General features: G+C 37.1%; 1 protein-coding gene across 8 annotated transcripts in view; it reads right to left on the bottom strand.

Annotated features, from left to right (window-relative positions):
• The window catches only part of PLCXD3 (phosphatidylinositol specific phospholipase C X domain containing 3), a 184884-nt gene that overhangs the window by 100713 nt on the left and 67042 nt on the right, over positions 1-17129 (bottom strand). Inside the window, exon 1 of one of the 8 annotated variants that reach the window (XR_007410369.1) lies at positions 774-872. The exons of the other annotated variants lie outside the window; for them this stretch is intronic. The gene's annotated coding sequence lies outside the window, so the exon portion shown is untranslated. Of the gene's footprint in view, positions 1-773; positions 873-17129 lie in introns of those variants that run through there. 8 annotated transcript variants of the gene reach the window in all.

Raw genomic sequence — 17129 nt, 5'->3', positions numbered from 1 at the left:
TTAACTGACAGAGACTCAGGGGCCTCCAGTTCTGTCTGATTTTTTAAGGAGAATCAGATTGTTTTCATCAAATGCACCCACATATACACACACACACCAAGATGAGGACAAAATTTGCTTTTGTTTTTAAGATAAAACATGAGGCTTCAAAGACTTTTTGTTTTGTGACAGCTACCCTGAACAACACACTCCCCCCACTACTGTTTGGGGGCTGCTGTTCATAAAGAGTCAGTAGAAGTTTTGGGGTAGAAAATTCCAAGAAATTCTGGAAATGTACAGCCCTACGTGAAAACAGAGGGACAGAGAGTAGAAATAGCCCTCACAATCTTTTATAAACCAAGAAGCTGAATACAAAAAGAAATACATAAGAGTTATATTAGTTTTTTGGTAAGCTTTACTTAATATTTGACATATGCCTGGCAATATCCCAGACACTGAACCAAACACAAAGTTGAATACTACAATCACCTCATTCACAAGTCTTCCAGTTTATAAATTAGACTAGATGAAGTGTTCCTAAAATGGAAGTAATATCTTCTTGTTCCTTCTCTTCTTCCTGCCCCACCCCCTCCCCACACCTTCCACCCCAGCTTCCCAATGAAAACATATTTACTCATAAAGTACCTGAACCATTTGTTATTCCAACAGTGACATTAAATCATTCATCTTTTTTTTGAAAGAATATGACTCTCAAATATTTTGTTATGTCCTCCGATTCACAATGAAATGAACCATTACACCCCACAAGGTTACTCTGTGCCTTATAAAATCACCTTGGGTGTAGAGAGAAGTAGAGTCAGCAAGGGGCCAAAGCTGAGACTTGGCCACAGAGTTCAAGGTTCTGCCATCTTGGAGGAGTGACTGAGGCCACAACCCTTGATTGTTGGGTAATGGATCCTACTTTATGTCATAATTAGCTCCCTTTTCTCCTACTGTGTAGATTAAAAACATCAAAGTTGGAAGTTGGGCGGAGAAGGAGTTGGAAATTAGTCATTTTGAGAAAAAATATCCTCTGATGGGATTTCCAGGGAGAAGAAACCAGGCAAATGCAGCCAGCAGCAAGAGTCTTTCCCTACCCAGTTCTGCTGAAGATAGTACAGCCACAAGTTTCCTCTAAATCATTGAAAACTCCCTATCCTCAGATTTCATGATTCAAAAAAGGATCTCACAGAAAATTAGAGCCTATATTCTATACTGTGCATGCATTATTTAGAATAATTTCCTGGAACGATGGAATCAAAGAGCTGGGGGAGGATTTTAAGAGGTTTCCTAGGACATGATATTTTTTTTCAATAGAGAACAACATATATGGCAAATCAGACATATCTCCATAATGCCAAGACATAGTTGGAATTTGGGGAAAATGGTAAATAGCATTTTGTTCTATGTTTACCATGAAGCAATTTAAAAAATTCTGAGACTGAACCCCAGGTAGCCAGGGCAAAATCCTTAGTTTTTTGAATAGTATTATCCTATTTCCACTAAATCATTTCACATCAATGATCATGCTGGAAAGAAGGACATGGATTCTAGAATTAGATTACCCAGTTCCACTACTTCTTAGCTATGTGACAAGTTAAATGACTTAATCTCATTGTGCCTCAGTTTCTGTAGCTGTGATATGGAGAAAATACCAATGGGCCATCAGCAGAATTAAATTATGTAATGCATTAAAGCACTCAGCACATTGCTTAAATGCCTAAGAATTAATATTATGATTTTGATTATGATTATTGTCAGAAAATATGTCTTGTAGCAAGTTCCTTTGATAGCTAAATAGTTCAAAGCAAGAGATGCACGGTACTTCCTTTTTTTCTCTTTCCTTTAATTACTAATCTCCTTTCTTATTTTGATTATTTAGTGTCAGATATGTTGTTGCTATAATTTGCTCAAATCTTTTCAAAAAATATGTGGGGCGTAAATTACAAGTAAAAATGAAGACCATGATTGTACCCGTATCAAATACCTCATCTATGAGTGCTTAAATGGACTTCTTTTTATATCTAATTATTATCCATAGAACAGAAAGGAATTTCTGGATTTATATCAATTAGAGAATATGACAAAAGAGAAAAAAAAAGAAAACACATAGGTGTCATTAAGTGTTTGAAATGAATCCACTATATCTGTTTGTCTCTATTGCTCAGCCCAGAAGAACACATCTTTCCGAGTCATACGGCTGTTAGGGAAATCTTAGCCCGAGCTATGTAACAACCCAAAGATGTACTGGCACAAACTCAGTGGTCCGCATCCACCAAAAGAGTCAACTTCAGTTGCCACATGAAACAAGATTATAATAATCACATTTTCTATTAGGAATGTAAAGGGTAACAAGAAAAGATGCAAAGAAGCTTAACTGTCTGTACCTACCTACCAACCTCCTTCCCCTGCTAGTCTGCAAATAGGTTACATCTCTTGGGCTGGGCTTCTGCCAAACATGCCATGTTTGGCATGGCAAGTCCTTCCACTCCTCTGTGGCAAGTGGTACCTCCAAGGCTCAGAAGAGAATTTATCTTTTCCCAGCAAGATAATCAACAGGCAATAGGCCAGGCCATGGGACACAGATAAAAAATGACATTATTCCTGCATTTCTAGTCTTTCCCCCACCCCTTAATTTTGTCATATCACCTCTGCATTGTAACAAGTTACTGGTTGTTTTCAGGCAGCTTCTCTACAATCATGTGGCCAGTTAACTCCATTATGCCAGCCTCCAGATAATCAAACCCTACTATCTTACGAAGCTCACAGACTAGGACATTTTCTCTCGCATTCTCTGGTTCTTTCAGTTGAGTCCTAACCACCAAGCAGACCCCTTTCCAGTAACAGTATCTGCTGTGATATCCCAGAGAGTTTTCGGTAACATAAAAATAGAAAAATATGTTTAGTATCAGGACTCCAAATAATAAAACCAGAATGTATTAAATTCTTCCCTACTAATATGTATGCTTGTGCATCTCTGTCATAACATTTATGACCAGATTCACATTGCTCAATCCTTAATTCCTTTTTAATTGTGTTCTAGACTCTACCTCTCTAATTAAAAGATAAGGAATTTGAAGGTAGGTAGAGTCCATGAATTATATTTCTTTTAAGAGCCTACAGAGTATTATAGCATTGGATGTTTAACAGATCTAAAAAAAAAAAACCAAAAACAAAAAAAAAAAACCTAGTTGGCAGAAACCTGATGAAGGGAAAACTTAAATATATGCACATTCTAATTTCAGCTGATTTTAACAAAAATTCAGATTTAAGTCATCTCCAGTGTCCTGAGCAGTGAGCTCTCATGTCCTAGTTATCCATTAAAAAAAACAAGTCTGATGTAACGATATGCTGTTCTTCACATATTTATTATAATTCTCAATATCACTCATAAAAGGATAAATGACCTCATTTCTTCCAAATATATATTTTATGTATTTTTTCTAATGCATATAAAAAGTTGTCATCTTTGCTTTAAGAATTACTTATATATGTATTCTTTTTAACATGCTTATTGTATTTTTTATTCTTATTCTGGATCTTGATAGATAACGGAAAGCGTGTATTATTGTGTAAAGACTTAGAATTCTATACTTCTGAATAGTATCCAGAATGTAGTTTCAGTGTGGTCCAAGCTTTTAAGTTTGGTCAGCTAAATTAATTAGCTTGTTCATTCTTATTAATAATTTCCTTATCCCTGATTGTTATTTTACATGTACCTTATCCATTTTAACAATCCTAGAAATAACTTTAAATTATGCCTTAAATGTTGTCGAGGAACATGATATGTGAGAATGTAGGTTTGGCAGCAATATGAACCAAGATTCAATCTTAGCTCTGACTTTTAATAAACTCTAGTCTTGGGAAATTTATCAACCACTGTTTCTTCATATCTAGATAGGTTGGGTCTCACCTCTCCCACTTCCCTTTCTTGGTCAAAACTGCTTTGGCTAATCTTGGAGTTTCATTCTTTCCTATGAACTTTAGATTATATTAGAAATGTAATTGACAAAACTTGTTGGTAAACTCATTTGCTTTTGTTGAAATTTTGATTGGGATTACATTGATTGATAGAACAATTTTGAGAGAATGGTCATCTTCATCATTTTGAACTCTTCAATTCTTCTTTTATGTCCTTAAGGCTTTATAATTTGTTCATGAAGTATCTATGCTTCTTTTGTTAAACTTATTTTCAGTTATGTTATAACTTGATTTGCTACAAAAAGTAGTTTTCTTTCTTCCCAATAGGTGTTATTATTTCTTAATATACTAGCTGGATCTCCAACACATTGCTGGATAGCAGTAACGACAGTGGGCATCTTTGCTTTGTTTCTAAAATTAAAGATAATTTCTTTATTGCTAATTAGTGTGATAAATTTACATATTTAGTAGATAACACAATCACGTTAAGGAATCTCTTTTCTATTATAGTTTGCTAATAAGTACATATATTTTGAAAATTATGAATAGCTGTTTAATTTTATCAAATACATTCTCTGTATTTGTGAGTTGATCAAATTTTTTTCCCTTTCAAATTTGTTAAGGTGATAAATATCACTTACAGATTTTCTAATTTGAAAATATCCTTGCATTCTTGACATAAGCACTATCTGGCTTTGATTTATTATTTCAAGCTTTCTTTCTCCAAAACAGTTTATATGAAATAGGGGTTATATATTCTTTGTTGGTTTGGAAGATTATAATTGGAACATAGTCTGGTCCAAATGTTTTATCTGTCAGGATAGACTTCTTTTCCAAGTTTTTTTTTTTTTTTTTTTTTTTTTTTTAATGCTTAATCATTTAAAAACCTTTCAGGTTTTCTATTTCTAATGAGTTATTTTTGGTTATTATATTTTTCTAAAACAGGAAGTTTTTCAAATGTATTGGCATAAAGTAATTCATGAACTTCTTTTAAAATTCTACTGCACTGTTATGACTTCTCATTTTGAGAATTTTTTTTTTAATTTTTATTTATTTATGATAGTCACAGAGAGAGAAAGAGAGAGAGGCAGAGACACAGGCAGAGGGAGAAGCAGGCTCCATGCACCGGGAGCCCGATGTGGGATTCGATCCCGGGTCTCCAGGATCGTGCTCTGGGCCAAAGGCAGGCGCCAAACTGCTGCGCCACCCAGGGATCCCGAGAATTATTTATTTCTATGTTATTTTTTTCTTGATTATTTTTTCCAGAGGACAATCTATTCTATTAGAAGAAATAGATTTTTATTTTGTTGAGACGCCCTGGGTGGCTCAGGGGTTGAGTGTTTACCTTTGGCTCAGGGTGTGATCCCCGAGCCCCAGGCTCCCTGCATGGAGCCTGCTTCTCCCTCTGCCTATGACTCTGCTTCTCTCTCTCTCTTTAAAAAAAAAAAAAGATTTTTATTTTGTTGTTTCTCTGTATTCTCAATATTTTCTCTGTATTCTCAATAATATCTACCATTATTGTTTCCCCCTCCTTTGTTTGGGTTTAATTTCCCTTTATTTGTCTAACTTCTTGAGTTAGATGATTACTTATTAATTTGCATTTTTTCTTTTCTAATGTATGCATAAAGGGCTCTGAATTTCATTCTTATGACCAGTTTAACTTTTCTATGCAAGTTTTTTTTTTTTTTTTTAAGTTTTATTTATTTATGAGATAGTCACAGAGAGAGAGAGAGAGAGAGAGAGAGAGAGAGAGAGAGAGGCGGAGACATAGGCAGAGGGAGAAGCAGGCTCCACGCACCGGGAGCCCGATGTGGGATTCGATCCCAGGTCTCCAGGATCGCGCCCTGGGCCAAAGGCAGGCGCCAAACCGCTGCGCCACCCAGGGATCCCTCTATGCAAGTTTTTATACCTATTTTTACTGTCCATTACTTTTTTCTTCAACACAGGAAATATTTTGATTTTTTTAGTGACTTAATGTTTTTTTAAAAATCTCTTTTTCTATGTTTTTGTTATTTCCTTCTCCTTTTTTGCATTGAAAATGAGGAAACTGGTAAGTAATCTTGCTTTTGCTGAGACCTGCTACGTGACCTAATATGTAGTTAATATTTAAATATATTCCATATGTGCTTGAAAAGAATGAGTATCCTTTAATTTGAGGGGAACATGATTCTATATACCCATTATATCAAGCTTTTCTATTGTATTGTCAAGTCACACATACCCTTACTAATTTCTTAACTGCATTATCTAGCACATAATATGAAAATTTACTAAAATTATTCACCTAAAATTGTGATTTTAATTATTGAAGTATGTACAATAAGCTTTTATTTATATATTTGGAGGCTGTTTTGTTAGGGGTATGTCATCCTTAGGGCTGTTCAAAATTTTTCTTGGTGAATTGCTCTTTCAATCATTGTGTAGTAACTTTCTCTTCTAGTAATGCTGTTTGCTTTATAGTCTAATTTGTGATATCAACATAGCTGTATCAACTTTCTTTGTTGGGCAGCCCAGGTGGCTCAGCGGTTTAGTGCTGCCTTCAGCCCAGGGTGTGATCCTGGAGACCAGGGATCGAGTCCCACGTCAGGCTCCCTGCATGGAGCCTGCTTCTCCCTCTGCCTGTGTCTGTGCCTCTCTCTTTCTCTGTGTCTTTCATGAATAAATAAATAAAATTTTTAAAAAATCAACTTTCTTTGTTAATATTCACTTAGCATATTTTTTCCATCCTTTTACTTTCCTGTGTCCTTATGTCTCAGGTGTGTCTCCCATAAGATCATCAAAACAGGACTCTCTGAAATTGCCTTTTAATAGTCTTTTTTTTAAGTCTATTTAAAAATAGACCTTATATTTAAAGAGGTTTTAGGTTTGCAGCAAAATTGATTGAACTGAAGGTACAGAGATTTCCCATATATTCCCTATATTCACACACTCAGAGCCTCCCACACTATTAACATTCCCCACCAGAGTGGAAAATTTGTTATAACTGATGAACTTACAGTGACATGGCATTATCACCCAGAGTCCCTAGTTTACATTAGGGTTCATTCTCGGTGTGATCATCTATAGGTTTAGATAAATATATAATGACATGTATCCACCATTATAGAATCACACAGAAAGTTTCCACTGACCTAAACATACTCTATCCATCAATCTAATCCCTTCCTCCCCTCTGCCTAATGTCTGGCAACCTCTGATCATTTTACTTCTCCAGAGCTTTGCCTTTTCCAGACTGTCCTACAGCTGGAATCATATGGTATGTAGCCTTTTCAGATTGGCTTCTTTCAGTTAGTAATATGCATCTAAGACTTTGTCATGGCTTTTTATGGCTTGATAGCTCATTTCTTTAGAGTGCTGAATAATATTCCACCGTCTGGATGTATCACAGTTTATTTATCCATTCTCCCCAAGGACGTCATTGTTGCTTCCAAGTTTGGGCAATTATGAATAAAGCTGCTATAAACAAACATGTGTAGGTTTTTGTGTGGACATAGTTTTCAATTCCTTTCGGTAAATACCAAAGAGCACAACTGCTGGATTGTGTGGTTTAAGAGTATGCTCAGTTTTATAAGAAACTGCCAAAGTGTCTTCCTAAGAGGCTGTACTATTTTTGCATTCCCACCACCAATGAATGAGAATTCGTGTTGTTCCTTATCCTCACCAGCAGTTGCTGCTGTCAAATGTTGGTTTAGGATTTTAGCCATTCTAATAGGTGTGCAGGGGCCTCTCACTGTTGTTTTAATTTGCAATTCCCCAATGACCTATAACGTGGAGCATCTTTTAATATGCTTACTTGCCATCTATATATCATCTTTAGTGAAGTATCTGTTAAGGTTTTAGAACCATTTTTTAATTGGGTTCTTAATTGTCCTTTAATTTGTTTGTATTCATTGTAGCAATGAATTTGGATTTATTCTTACCATCTTATCTGGTAAGATAGAAGGCCTTCTATTTGCCTTACTTTTTCTAATTATTTTCCGCTTTCTTTTGTATTAATCAAGTTTATTTCCCTCTCGTCCTTCTACTGGTTTGAAAATTATTTGTTCTATTTCTATTTTAGTCCTTATCCTTCAAATTTTAACAAGCATACTTAATTCAACAATCTAACATTAATGCTTCTATCCCTCTCTAGAAAAACATATTAGAAAACTGATTATCCTTTCAGTTATTATTGTCAACAATCCTAGTTCTATCTTGCTTTTAATCCTCTGCCCAAATTACCATTGTTGTTATTAAATTTTGCATCTAATGTTCATTTAGATTTACATATGTATGTTAATTTCTTTGCTCCACATTACTTTTTGCATCCCATTGTTACTTAAAGTATCGTTTTTAGTGTAATTCATTTGGCAAGGGTCTTTGAGTGATTAGTTCTTGCAGTCTTTGTTTTTCTGAAAATGGCTTTATTTTGTTCTTATTTAAATAATTTATCTGAATAGAAAATTCTAAAATGGCTATTATTGGTATTTGTATTTTGAAGGTCTTATTTCACTCTTTTCTGATCATTAATGAAATTATTAAGGATTTTGCTAATTGATTTTATTATTTGTAACACATTGATCTTTTCTCTCTTGTTATTAAGACTTTTCTCTTTGTTGTTTTGCAATGACACTGCAATACGTTTACATGTAGATTTGCTTTTTGTTTTTCCACTCATAGCGTTTTTCATTATGAGGATTCATGTTGCTAATCAAATCTGGAAAATTCTCAGTCATGGTTTCTTTGAATATTGAGAATTCTCTATTCCATTTCTTTCAGAAATCCTATTACCTTTATTTTGGATTTTCTCATTCTATCCTCTATGACTCTTACCCTATCATTTGTGTATCCATTTATTTCCCTCAGTGTTGCAGTCTTGTTGATATTCTCAGCTGTTTTCTAGTTCATTAAGTTTCTTTAGCTCTATATAAATCCACTATTTAGGGGCAGCCTGGGTGGCTCAGAGGTTTAGCGCCACCTTCAGCCCACGTCCTGATCCTGGAGACCCAGGATCAAGTCCCATGTTGGGCTCCCAGCATGGAGATGGCTTCTCCCTCTGCCTGTGTCTCTGCCTCTCTCTGTCTCTGTGTCTCTCGTGAATAAATAAATACAATCTTAAAAAAATAAAATAAATCTACTATTTACCCAGTATATTAGGTTTTAAGTTCAGTGAAGAATATTCTATATATCGGAGTTTTTTGTTCACATTTTTCTTATTCTGGTAAATAACACCTTGTTCTTTTTTTGCTCCTAAATCTTATTTTAATCTTTTAAATAATTTTAGCTCTCTTATATGAATATCTCTTTCAGATAGTTTGTCTATTATTATCAAGTTTTTTGGTTTCTAATCCTTCAGCCAGCCTTACAAATTAATTATCTGCTGCTTCATGTTCATGGTAGATAATGTCCAGGTGCGTTTTGAAACTTTTATTGGGAGGTCATTTTAAGCATTGTTTTTCCTAAGGGAATCTTGACTCTCATCCGTAAGGGAGTCTGGATAGTTGAAGTGTTGCTCTCAAATATTTTGGGATTTTCTTCTTCCATTCACCCCGTGAGTATCATTCACATGGGGAAAACCTTTAAGCTTACTTTTCAGGGTAGGGCTTGAAGTACTTCTTAGGTAGGATAAATTTGGGTTCCAAACTCATTAAAGACAGATGGACATATGTTTTTATTCTACTCAAAACCAGAAAAAGAAACACATATCTTGTATTTTTTCCCAAGCTAAGCAGTGAATCCATGTAGTCCCCCTTTGGGCAGAAATGCTTCAGTTTCCCATCTTTCGTTGGGAGTCTCAGCACCCATTTCACACCTTCTGTGGGATCTCTTTGGGTCAGATGTCTTATCTTCTATCCCTGGGAAGACATTCAAACCTAAGCTTTATCCCTCCCCCCACACATTGCACTCCACTCTGCCATGGCTTAAATGCAATATAATTCCTCTAGCTGTTAGCGCCCTCCTATCTCTGGCTTAAAGGAATTTCCACATCTTTCTCCTAAGCTTGGACATATATTTTAAAAATTATATTTCAACCAGTAAACCTCGATGTTTATAATAGATTGAACTGTGGTCCTGCAAAATTCATGTGTTGAAGCCCTAACCCTTTAAGTTTAACCTCAGAATGCAGATGTAATTGGAGACAGGGCCTTCATAGGGGTCCTTAAGTAAAAATGAGGACATTCAAGGTGAGCCCCATCCAATCTGACTGGTGCCCTTATAAGAAGAGGAAATTTGGACATACAAAGAGAGACACCAGGGGTGTGAACACACAGAGTAAAGATCATATGAGGACACAGCAAGAAGGTGGCCATCTGCAAGCCACAGAAAGAGGCTACAGAAGAATCCAAATCTGCTGACACTTTAATCTTGGATTTCTACTCTCCAGAACTACAGGAAAATAAATTTATTTTATATGGCCACTCATTTATACTATTTTGTTTTGACGGTTCTGGCAGACAATTATAGTGTTTTAACACATTTATCTCCATCCTAGTCTACTCTGATTTTTTTTTCAGAAATTGCTTAATTTTTAAAATCAATACCCTCATCCTCCTGACTTCCATTCCATAATATTTAGTGCACTTTTCCACACAAAGAAAACGCTTTACAGGAGCTTCCAATGCTATTAAAAAGCAAAAAAAAAAAAAAAAGCAAATAAACGGTGACAAAGGTAGTTTTTTTTTTTTTTTTAAAGGTATCTCAGTAAGATACATGGGGAGGGTAAAAGAACTGCCAGTTTTATCCACACAGTATTTCAAAGACTCTCTGAGTTCAGACTATTTCCAGAAACTGGACTTGTCAGACTACAGACTGACTTGGGAGAGCTGGGAGAAAGCATTTCTACCTTGGAGAAGTACTGAGTTATTCCAGCTTCCTAGAAAGTCTCTGTATCTATACCACTCAGAATGTACCCAAACAGCCCAGACTTTGGAATGTCCCTCAACACAGAAATCATTCATTCTATCTATCACATCAGTATCAGTATCACATCATACTAGCAATCACCAAAACAAACATGCAATATAACCTAAAAAATCTTTCACCATTCAGAAAAGCCACTGGACTCATGCATGCATGACCTGTTCTCTGCTAGGATTTACTTAGTGACCAAGTGATCCTCTGATGACATCAGGAATGGATGAGACTGAACACTGAATGGAATAGGACAAAGCCAACATTGTTACTGGGGAGAAATGGATAGATTTAATATCTGGAAATTATACTGGGTAGGAGGAGGAAAAGAAAAAAGGAGAAAGAAAGAGATCATTAGAGATGTTATCTTGTGTTGTCTTAGCAACTACCTGGTCAAATTGAATTGTAAAGACTGATTAAACATGGGTATATGCCAAGTGATAGAAAGGAAATGTGTGGATTTGTATCTTACTGGATTGGGATTTTTGTGTCACTGACTTTGGGATCCAAATCACCTGGAAGTTGAATGTGTTCATATGATTTCACACAAGAAAAAAAAAAAAGCACGGTTCGGTTTATTGGGAGTGGATGCTGTGAATATGTGGATGCTTTAGGAAATAAATGTCCTCAAAAAAGACAAACAAGCAAACCTGATAAGGAAGGAGAATGGAAGAGAGAAAAAAGGATGAGGAAGGAAGAAATTCAGATCTGAGACTTTTTCTGTAAGAGACAACATCTCTTCACATCCAAATTAACCCAAAAATCTATGAAAGCCATTTTAGGAGTCACATAAGCTAAAGTTTTAACTTTTTATTTTTTATTTTTTTATTTTTTAATTTTTTTTTTTAATTTTTATTTATTTATGATAGTCACACAGAGAGAGAGAGAGAGGCAGAGACACAGGCAGAGGGAGAAGCAGGCTCCATGCACCGGGAGCCTGACGTGGGATTCGATCCCGGGTCTCCAGGATCGCGCCCTGGGCCAAAGGCAGGCGCCAAACTGCTGCGCCACCCAGGGATCCCAAGTTTTAACTTTTTAATAAGAGTTGATTTATTTGAGAGAGAGAGAGAAAGAGAGAGCACACAAGTAGGGAGAAGGGTAGAGAGAGGAGAAGGCTCCCCGCTGAGCAGAGAGCCCAATATGGGGCTCAATCCCAGGACCCTTGAGATCATGACCTGAGCCAAAGGCAGATGCTTAACCAACTGAGCCACTCAGGTGCCCCTTAACTTATGTTTAATGGTCTTGTTCAGCACCAGTTAATCACCAGTATCGTAATGTTAGAAAAATATTCAGCTTCTCATCAACCTTGATACCTCTGTAAATACTGTTTTATATATCAGAAGAAAGCAAATGTCAAAGACAGGACCTAATGCCAACTTGGCAAGGCATCTCCTAGTGATCTAAAGCAGGAGAGCAAATTCTAGAACAAGACGGAGTTTGAATCCTAGCTTTGCTATTTGCCAGCTGTGCAGCCTTGAACAGATTACTTAACCTCTCTGTGCCCTAGTTGCTTCACATATAGCATAGGAATAATAATAGTACTTACCTCATTAGGTTATTGTAAATTAAATGAGTTAACATTTATGAAGCACTTTTAACAGGTATTTAGTACTTAGCAAACGCTATATGTTTGTCAATAAAGTAAATACATATGTTTAATTAATTTGCTTTGCACAAGAAAGGAATAAATCCAAGGAAAGTCTGAATTGAATCAAACAGTTGCTTGGAATTCTGATAAGTTTAGATTATAAAATCAAAATAGTGAACTCATAGAGAAGGTCTTATAGAGAGACCTGTTTATAGTTTTCCCAGGTTAAGTATGAAAACAGCACTACTTCAATTCATTGAAAATAACTGCAGCTTGAAGTAGCAAACATTTCCACATCTTCCTGCGATAACGGAGTTTAATGAGGCAGGAATATTTAGGAAAGACACGAAATGTTTCACAAGTGTGGTTAGCTTTTCACCAGCCTCTCTGCTTGGGCCTTTGGCTTTCTAAAATTAATTTGGCAAGCCTACAAGAGAATTCTCTGACCTGATGTGTGCTAAGTACTCACTAATTTGTTTAGCGGGTGACCTTCCCCAGTTTCTCTCCAGGACACCTTTAAGGGGGTCGGCGTCATACTTGACACTCACATAATTTGAAGATATAAATTACCTATGAGATTTTGAAAGAGGAATGAAATATTTAAAGCCTTAAAAACTTATTGTCAGGTGTAAGGGAAATAGGAAAGGAAAGTGACCATGAAAGAGGAAATGCTGCTACCCCAAAGCTGTCACTCTAGCCCATTACAACGTTTCCATGTGTTGCTTATCCAAACTGGCTCTGGGAACAACTACTGCCCCCTGCTTTGGCTAACCAATTGGTGGTCCTCTACTGGGGGTTTGACCAAACTGTCTTCACTTGGAAATAAGCAAGAAAGGAATTCTCTACTGAGATCTCATTATACCGTGGGCAAGAGTCACCAAACAGATGCACAGAATGTCAGTTAAGAGAAGATCCATGCCAAATCCCCAGGCTGGAGATCATTAATCCATTTCCATGTAGAGCTTTTATCTCTCACTAATGATGTGCTGAATTCCAAGCACTTTTATTAACTAAAGAATGGTCATAGATAGAACTATTGGCCCATTCTTTGGTTTGAATAGGATTCAGAAAAAGTTATATATATATATTATATTATATTATATTATATTATATTATATTATTATATATGCTTCTCTGAACGTACAAGAGACTGTGCTAAGAGCATGCAAAAGCAAAATGCACACTGAGTATATAAAATTGTTGATGTTTATTTTTTATATTTACATTTTAAACCACCTTATTGAAGTATGATTTACCTACATAAAGCTATGCTTTCACATGTAATAAAAACAACTTGATGAGTTTGGAGATTAATATACATCTGTGAAACCATTATCACAACTCTTGCCATAAACATATCCATAAAATTGAGGCCCCTGGGTGGCTCAGTGGTTGAGTGTCTGCCTTCGGCTCAGGTCATGATCCCAGGGTCATGGGATCAAGTCCCGCACTGGGCTCACCACAGAGCCTGCATCTCCCTTCTGCCTATGCCTCTTCCTCTCTCTGTGTGTCTCTCATGAATAAATAAGTAAAATCTTTAAAATATATATATCCATAAAATCCCAATATTTAGAGTTACCAATTCTTACACATTGCTTGGTGGTAACTTTAGTATTAGGTTATAGATTTATTCATATAACACAATCATTTTCATAAGAAATTCATCCTAAATTTTCCTGTCAAAGTAGATAACTTTATAGATATAGAGGTTCTAGAAATTATACAACATGAATTGGGAGGGAAGTTGTCACTAGATACTACATTAAGAGGCTGTCTGCCTGTCTATATGTTACCTCTCTGTTCTTCACTCTAAAGGAAAACTAGCAGAACAGGATTCAATCATCCTTTTTGTTTGTGTGCAGACTAAATGTGGAATCTGAAAAGTCCCACAATGGGATCCCTGGGTGGCGCAGCGGTTTGGCGCCTGCCTTTGGCCCAGGGCGCGATCCTGGAGACCCGGGATCAAATCCCACATCGGGCTCCCGGTGCATGGAGCCTGCTTCTCCCTCTGCCTGTGTCTCTGCCTCTCTCTCTCTCTCTCTATGTGACTATCATAAATAAATAAAATTAAAAAAAAATATATGAAAAGTCCCACATTAAAACCCACAAAAGGAGGTCTCATTGACCTGGCTGTCTTGGTAAGCCATTATTCACAAATCTCTAATAGGCACTAGATTTGGAGGTGAGAAGCAGATCATTTTGGCAGGATTCAGATGTAACTTTGTTTTCAGAAATTCAAGAGGGAAACAGTAATGTGATTACCTCCAATGTCAAGGCTATCTCTTTACAACTGGTCCAGGATGGGTGCTAAGCCCCTGAGATTGGTTGGTACATAAAGAGCCCAAGTCAACCATATGAGACCTTGAACGAGAGGAATGAGAAGCAGCAGCCGGTCAGGGACCAGCAGAGAATACAGGAGACAGGAAGATGAAGTGAGAGCTCTTTCCAGGAGACAAGACAGACTTTTTCTAACTACCCTGTACCTCCCCACAGAGGACTCAACTTTCCCTGGTTTCTTGCTGTTGGATGCTATGAAAGTGTTTCAACTGACTTTATGATCCAGCGCGATGAAGACTTGCAGGAGGCCCCCACCATGGATATTGTTACAAGCCTCCTCACCCTCTTATGTAATTCAAAATAAAAGCAATTCTAATGCAGAAATTGCAATTCTTACACTGGTGCCAAAAGTAGAGTTTCTATCTGAATATTTCAACTGTGTAATTTGGGTAAGATTATCAAAGCTGAAAAGCTCTCATTTCTTTAACTACTTCTGCTTTTCTGGTGGCCAGCATGCATTTATTCAAAAGATAGAGGAAGAAGAAGGGAAAAAAAGAGGAGGGGAGGAAGTGGAGGGAAGAGGAAGGAAGATGTACTGAACCGATGTTGTTTATTCCTGATTTCTTTTGTCAGGGCTTAGAAATTTCAGTGATGAGTGGCATGGCATTCTTTCAATGCCTACTTCTCCAGAAAGGACTTTAAAATTGGACTTCCCAAAGCACAACCTGCCAAAGAAAAGCAGGTAAGAGAACCAAGTTCCAAGTGGAAAGACATGATGTGTGTAACATCTGAGCACCCAGAAAAATCTTCCCATTCTGTGCATAATGGAAATTTGTTGAGTAAATAAATGAGAGCAAGAAGATTCTATTTAATATGATAGCACAACCAAGGTTCTATTTAATATAATAACACAACCAACAGATGAAAAGAAAAAAATGTAACCAACCAGTTGTTATACCTTAAATAGCCACAACCCAGCGACTGTCTTGATATGTTTGTTGAGCTGACCTGCTTACAGGTTGCATTGACTGATGCATTTTTTTTCTTTTCCCGTGAAAGGACAAAAAGGGCTGCTGACCCTGTCCTCATCTCATTCTGTCTTGCCTGAAGTTTTCTTTGAGCCCAGAATCATTTTTTTATTTCACAAAGAACTCGACCTTATTTCCAAGGTCCCAGAGCAGCAAGCCAGTGCTGCTAGTGAGGTCAGGCTGCACACCTGAAGCTCCGTTCTGCCAGCCTGCCTGCTGGGCTCTCACTATGGCATCAAAGAGTTCAGGGGCACCATGCACAGCACCAGCCTCTCTTCTATGCCTTTGTCACTGCTTCCCTGCCAGAGTCAGGCCAGCATGAGAATCTGGACTCTGCTACTTACCAACCAAGTAACCTTGGGCAAATCTTTGCTTCTCCAAGCTTCAGAACCCAGACCCTAAGTGAAGATAACCACATCCACCTCATTCATCCCTCCGTTTGAGGAAGAATTATATGACAATAAATATTTCATACTTATAACCTGGAATATGCCCCATGACCATTAAATGATGCTTTTCTCTTTCTCTTTTGCCCCTTTACCCACCTATTACATTTCTCAGTAGTGCTAACGAGAAAGCCAAAAAAAAAAAAAGGACTGCTACTGACTCCCCGGACCTCCCTGTAGTAAAGTATCCCACTCAATAATTGCTAAAACACCCTTTTCTTCAGTCTCAAGCTGGAGGCAGCTAGATTAATTTCTCAGTAACCTCTGAGAGCAATTTTATAGGTTTTTTTCCATATTTGCTTAGAAACAGAAGATACAAGATCTGAGCTCTTGGAGCCAAAGTGTTTCTTCTATTACTGACTCATAAGGATCACAGTAGAAATCGGGGGAAAAAAAATGCTCATCCCAAGAATGATTAAAGTGGTGTGAATGCAGCCTTGCTCATGTCAGTTGATCTAATCAGCACTCTCACAGTAGGAAAAGAAAATTTCTGCAATATCCAGTAATACATTAAAACCTCATGAATCAATTCTTTAATGCACAGAAACAAAAACATAAAATGAGCCATGTCCCTTGAGGTGATCTGGTTTTTTCCCTCCTCTAATCTGTTTCCATCAAGAACCTAGAGGTGGGAAAAGAAAATGAATGGGTCACTTGTGTAGCTGTGAGGTCATCTGATGTGACTGGAGCCAATGGGATGGCTCCAGTTTGAGCAAGGGCAGCCCACACCTTGCAAACACTTCCAGTAGCAGGGCCAGAGCCATTCACTCCTCTCCCACTGCGCAGGGAAGTGGCACTAAAAAAAGCCCCTGGGGGTACTTGCTCAAAGCTAGAAACCCTCGTGATTCTTCTACATATCACTGCTTACCTCTATTTGCCCTGATGGCAGCTACCCAAGTTACTATATTAGAAAGCAGCCCAGGCTTGATTTCTGTGTGTGATTTTGGATGAGTCACTTGACCTTTTATTCACACAGTGAATATTTATTGAGTACCTTCT

This window comes from Canis lupus, chromosome 4, assembly GCF_003254725.2.
Source record: "Canis lupus dingo isolate Sandy chromosome 4, ASM325472v2, whole genome shotgun sequence".
Taxonomy (NCBI): domain Eukaryota; kingdom Metazoa; phylum Chordata; class Mammalia; order Carnivora; family Canidae; genus Canis; species Canis lupus.
This window is presented reverse-complemented; position numbering and strand designations above follow the sequence as displayed.